Below are 6,708 nucleotides of genomic sequence, written 5' to 3'. Positions count from 1 at the left end.
CTAGTGCTGGCACGAGGTCGTGTCCTTGGCGCAGTGCCGCGGAGGTCCCTCTATGCACAACTACGACCTCACGGTCGGGCTGAAAGCAAAATGCAGAAATAAATGCTACCTCCCGCGTGTCTAAAGAGAGGAGTAGAGTGTACCGGCCAAGGCTAGCTTGGCTAAGCAGTCAAAAGCCTCGAGGTGAGATTCCACACTCGAGGACTACCAGCAACACGAAAGAAGAGGGCTGGTGCAGAGCTGAACTCCAAAAGAAGAGGCCGTGAGTGAAGTCAAGCCGTTCCAAGAGACGCGTGAAGTAGGATCACCCCGCCGGAATCGCCTAGGAGCACTTCAACGCCTTGCTGGATGTCTGGGGGACCTTCTGGAATCCACGCCGGAGAGTCGCCGGAAAAAGAGCAGAGGTGGCCGGAGGTCGCCGGAATATGCTGGATCAAGGCCCGCCGGTTCCAAAGACTTCAAGGATGCGGCTAGCAATGCCGCGGTCTTCCTTGGCGCTAAGGTTGAAACCAACTAGGCGCGGGACTTGGACTGAGTGGGTTCGGACCAGGTGGGACCAGGTGGGACCAGGTGGGCCCGGGCTAGGTTTGGCCAGCGAGCTAGGTCATAGGTAGAGTAGGCTAGGTAGGTCCTACGGTCAAAATCTTCGGTTGACCGGGTGTGGGGAAGGGACTCAAATGAGGGTTCCTACAAAGTAGCTAGGGTGGGTTTGAGTGGCTCGGTTTAGGGTAGATGAGAAAATGGAAATGGAAAGGCAAGTGGTAACTTGGTAAGTTCGGGTGAGCTCGGGGTAATTGGGTAGGGTAGAGTTGGCTAAGAATATGGAGAATATTCCATGATAGGATTGTCCTCCAAGATTCTAGGCTAGGTGGCGTTCTAGAAGGGCTATCTCCCTAATACGTAGGAGAGAGGCTAGGGATCTTGGTGAGGTGTATAGGTGAGGTGGCGATTTGGCTGATGAGGTGTGTGGCTGGGCAATATCCTAGCTAAAATGGAGGAGGAGGTGGCAGTCAACAAGGTGATCAGCCACCTACGAAGTAGGAGAAGATCTCTCAAAAGAGAACTCGCCCCTTCCAAATGTGATCCACTAGCTACAAGCTAGGGATGTGGAGGATTTCACTCCAAGGTTCTCTCCCAAGTGCTCCCGATCATGCCACGTGTACAGATATGTGGTGGAGATGGCGAAGGGCCCAAGTCAAGCAATCACTTACCGATTTGGGTGAGACAAATGCGAAATCCCCAAATGTGACGACGCAAGAGTGCTTTCCCCAAATGTGGCCGGATTTTCCCCAATTGAGGCCGGAATCTCCCAAATGCACACACGAATAACTCGAACACTTGCAGCCCGGGATGGAGTGATGCCGGAATCAATGCAGCAGTGGCCGGAATTAGACAATTCCGGCCAATTTCCAGAACTGGCCGCGCCTAGTCCTCTTGCCGATTCTCTCTTTCTTTTACTTTAATTTTTCATTTGGGCGTCTTTCTTTTTCTTTTCTTTTCTTTCTGATTTTTCTCGCCCTTCTTTTCTGTTGTTTTCTTTCTGATTTCGACCAGCAAGAGGGAGGACAAGGCAGTGGCTAAATCTGAACTTTCTTGGCTCAAAGAAACTAAAACAATCGAATGAAACTCATAGAATTAAACGACAATAACTAGCTGGAGGTGCGTGACTCGTAAAATCGAGTTTAAGGACGATTTCCACCGTGGGAAAGGCTAGCTTGCTGGCTGTGATTCCAGCAAGAACTCCCCTTGGCCGAACTCTCCCCTAAACTCTCTTAACGCCGTTGCACGCCCCTACAATCGAGTTATGGACGCTTACCTCTAAGAGCCCAAATCTGGAGTGGATACTTCACCCTTCTAGTCGCCTAGAGGATGAAGTCTTCCCAGTACGAAGAGGCCTCTAACCTTCACGGGTGGAGACGTGGAGGCTGCACCGCTACCGTTGATGAAGACGTGGGGAACAAATCCATGGGAAGAAGCACCTTGCGCCGGACGCTTGGAAGCTCTTCATTTGGCTAACCCTTCGGTTGAGTGATTAGGGAAGAATAGAAGAAGAAATCAAGGCTAAGAGAGAAGAATACCGTCGGGTATAGCTGCTGTTGCTTGAGGAATTTCAGCAAGTTGCATCGAAAATTCCCCAATGTAAGACGGAGGAAGAAGAACGTGGCTTGGAGAGGAGACGCGCGTGAGAGGGAGAGAACTCGAGTAGAGGAGAAGAGAGAGAGTCGATTCACACAAATGACTTCTATTCTCGAATTTTGCATACAGATCCAAAAGAATTCTAAATATTTATAATACTGAATTAAAAAGCGGATCTAAACAATTGATCCAACCCAAAATCAAAATCCAAAACGGAATTGACTACCAAAGCAAATGCGCACTCTAAAATCAAAGAAAACGCAAGCAAACTCGAACTCGAGACTTAGTGTCTCGTCCCTAACTCGTCCTCTCCTTAGCCCGCACGCTGTGGGCCTTGGTTCAGACCAGAAATTCGCCTAGGCTCGCCCTAGGCTGACCCTAAGTGCATGAGTATAGCGAAGACCTAGGTTGGACTAGACCGGACTCGGACTTGACCCCTTTCGCCTTGGTCCTCAAGAGCCTCGCTTAGAGCCGTTGCCTCTCCTCCCGCTCCTCCCTCGGCATCGATTCTAAGCTGAATATGTTCAGTTTGTAAGGTCTGCACCTGATGCACTACGCCTCCCTTTTGACTCAGCCTTGAGTCATCTTGGCCTTGTAGGGCCTTAATCGCATGAAGGGCGGTTTTGCCCCGCGCCCTTTGGCTGCTCTCAGCGACATCTGTGGCTACCCTAGGCCACTCTGCAGGTTGACCCGTATCAGATCCACCCTCCTGAGATGGAGCTTGTCCCCAAGCTCCTGTAGGGAATTGGAATTTTACCTTGTCAAACAACTCCCAGGAGGTACCACCATCGATTCCTTCCCATTCAATCAAAACCTCGTGGCGGGCTCTACCATCTCTAGTGACCCATCGGTGCTTTAGGATTCGATATGGGCGTTGGCTAACATCTGGTAATGGTTCCTCTTGCTCTGGTACTGGCCCATGATGCGGCTTCAACCGAGAGACATGGAATACTGGATGGACAAGGGCTGTAGGGGGCAAAGCTATGCGATAGGCTGCCTTACCAATTTTCTGAAGAACTCGAAACGGCCCATAGTATCTTGGCAGAAGCTTCGAATAGGGCTGTCCTAGCAACGATTTCTGCTTCATGGGCAGCCTCTTTAACCATACCATGTCGCCTACCTCAAATTCTCTGTCTCTACGCCCCTTATCATGCGCCTTTTTCATTCTAGCCTGGGCCCTCTGGATGTTTCTTTTTAGCGTGGCTAGAATGTCATCCCTGTTTCTCAAGGCAACATCGACCTCATCTTCTCTTGCGGTGTCTACCTCATACCTCGGGACATAACTCGGCGGGCAACCATACAGGGCTTCATAGGGAGTCATGCCGGTTCCTGAATGGAGGCTGGTGTTATAGGACCACTCAGCCCAAGATAAATATTTGACCCAGGTGTTGGGTCTCTCTCCGGCGTAACACCTCAGATAGGTCTCCAGTGTCCTGTTGACTACTTCGCTCTGCCCATCTGTTTGAGGATGATGGGCGGTGCTAAAGTTGATCACTGTACCCGCCATTCTCATATACTCCCTCCAAAAAGCACTGAGGAAGATCGAGTCCCGATCGCAGACAATGGTCTTGGGCATACCATGCAGCTTTCCAACGTGATCTTGGTAAACATTAGCAACCATTGGTCCATGGTAGTTTCTGGGTAGGGCCACAAAATGGCTGTACTTGGTTAAGCGATCCACCACGACCAACACCGCCTCTTTCCCTTCAGCTCGGGGCATTGCATCAATGAAGTCCATTGATACATCTTCCCATGGCTTATCCGGTATGGGCAAAGGGTTCAAGTGCCCTGGAGGCTTGATGGCCTCATATTTTTCACGTTGGCAGGTAGGGCAGGCTTTCACGTAATCCCTCACGTCTGCTTTCATTCCCTCCCACCAAAACTGTGCCTTAATGCGCCCCATAGTTTTAGCCACGCCTTCGTGACCAGCAATGCTCGAGTCATGAAAATGTTTGAGTAGCTCAACCTTGAGAGGCGAGTTCTTTGGTACCAAGGCTCGTCGCTTCTTGCAGAGTATTTCTCCTCTTAACGAATAGTGGGGAATAGACTCTGGATTCTGGCGTATGGACTGCTTGAGGAGCCTAAGTGTTAGATCCTGATCTTGCTCCTGAGTTAGTCTATCCCAAAGGTCGGTCTCAATCACAGAAAGAGTTTTTAAGTGCTCTGGCATGCGTGACAAGGAGTCTGCAGCAGAGTTTTCGGTTCCCTTCTTGTACTCTATCGTGAAATCGTAGCCAAGGAGTTTGGCTAACCATCTCTGCTGGATAGGAGTCGAGACGCGTTGCTTTACCATGTACCTCAAACTGCTGTGGTCCGTTCTCACCACAAATCTTCGCCCAATCAGATAGGGCCTCCACTTGTCTACTGCTAAGACTATTGCCAAAAGCTCCTTTTCATAGGTGGAAAAGGGTTTGGCCCGCTCCGTGAGGGCTTTCGACATAAACGCAATTGGGTGGCCCTCTTGGCTCAGAACTGCACCGACGCCTACGTCACTAGCATCTGTCTCAATTATGAAATCCTTAGAGAAATCAGGGAGAGCAAGTACTGGGGCACTCATCATAGCGGCCTTCAGTTTGACAAAGGCCTCTCTTGCTTTCTCAGTCCATGTAAACTCCCCCTTTTTCAACATGTGCGTCAAGGGAGAAGCGATCAAACCATAGCCTTTGATAAATCTGCGATAGTACCCCGTGAGGCCTAAAAATCCCCGCATGCCTCGAGGGTCCTTCGGCAAGGGCCATTGCTCCATGGCCTGGAGTTTTTCAGGGTCGGCTCTGACCCCCTCATGTGATACGATGTGACCCAAATACCCGATAGAAGTCTGCCCAAAGCTGCACTTGGACATTTTCGCGAATAGGGTATTCTCCCTTAATATTCTCAACACTGTGCGAAGGTGCTCGACATGCTGTTCAATACTCTGGCTGTACACAAGAATGTCATCGAAGAAGACTAACACGAAGTCACGCAGGAACTGACGAAACACGTCATTCATACATCGTTGGAATGTTGCGGGCGCGTTCGTAAGTCCAAACGGCATGACCAAAAACTCATAATGGCCGTCATGGGTACGAAATGCCGTCTTTGTAATGTCTTCCTCATACATTCGAATTTGGTGGTACCCTGACCGGAGATCCAACTTGGAAAAGATGCGAGCTCCAGATAGTTCATCCAAGAGTTCATCAATAACAGGAATTGGATGCCTATCCTTGACAGTAGCTTCGTTCAAGGCCCTGTAATCCACACAGAATCTCCATGTGTTGTCCTTTTTCTTGACGAGAAGGACTGGCGACGAAAAGGGACTAGAACTTGGCCGAATAATATTACTTTCTCGCATTTCTTTGACCAATCGCTCAATTTCTGATTTTTGAGCGTACCCATAGCGGTACGGGCGCACGTTAACCGGCTCTGTGCCGTTGGTCAATACTATCCTGTGGTCATATGATCGAGGTGGAGGAAGTCCTTTAGGTTCCTCGAATATATCCTTGAACTCCTCCAACACTTTCTGAATCTGCTCGGGTACTTTCTCTTCTGATCCCTCTTGAGCGACAACTTCCTCTGCCACTGAAACTAACCAAGCCGCTGGTCTCTGGACTGCTATAGCCTTTAGCGCTGCCTTGGGTGCCAAACTAGGATCGACTGCCCTTAGCACTACTTCCTCTCCTCCACCCTCTTTAGGTAGGCACATCTCCATGGTAGAGAAGTCCCACCAAATTCGCCCTAAGGTCTTGAGCCATTTGACTCCAAGAATGATATCTACGCTGGGTAGAGGGACAACTAGCAAGTCGACTGTATAAGGAATCTTCTGAAGCACGAGCTCTACGTTTGCACACTTGCGAGTGCAAGGGAGACACTCACCATTGGCCACCAGTACTTTAAGAGTTGGGTGCTCTTCGATGGTACAATTCAATTCCTGAGCGAGGTGGTCACCCACGAAATTGTGAGTAGCCCCCGAATCCAAAAGAACAAGAACATTTCTCTTTCCAATTTGCCCTATAACTCTCATAGCATCTGGTCGGTTAGGGTCTGTCATGGTATGACAAGCGCCCTCAAGGGGTGGCCTTTCCTGCTCTTGAGGCTCTTCTCGGGCCTCCAATTCCTCTATTTCTTCGATCATAGGGGATTGATCTTCTTCATCGTCGGCGTCATCATCCAAAACCGTGTAGACTCGAATGTGCTTGCACTTGTGCGTAGGGTCCCACTTTTCTTTACACCAGAAACACTGCTTGTTCTTGATTAACTCTTCTCTTTCTTCCCGAGTTAGTACAGGAGGCGCTCGACCCTTGAAAGCGGGTTTAGGTTCTTCTTTACGCGGAGGGGCTGGAAGGAGTTTTTGCGGTTGAGGGATCTCCCTCACACGGACTGTTCCGGGGTTTCTCCATTGTCGGTACAAGGCTTGTTTCTTTCTTTGCCTATCCTCGATGGAACGTGCTTTGGCAAAGCACTTCCGCAACTCCGTGTTGGGCTCAGCCCGTATGTCTATCTGAATTTCCTCCTTCAATCCTCCAACAAATGCGGCAATGAGGGACTTGGGCGTCCAATCAACCATGCTTGCTAAATTCTCAAACTTGGCTTGGT

This window comes from Nymphaea colorata, unplaced genomic scaffold (assembly GCF_008831285.2).
Source record: "Nymphaea colorata isolate Beijing-Zhang1983 unplaced genomic scaffold, ASM883128v2 scaffold0668, whole genome shotgun sequence".
NCBI lineage: Eukaryota > Viridiplantae > Streptophyta > Magnoliopsida > Nymphaeales > Nymphaeaceae > Nymphaea > Nymphaea colorata.
The sequence above is the reverse complement of the archived record's forward strand: the minus strand, read 5'-3'. Positions refer to the sequence as shown.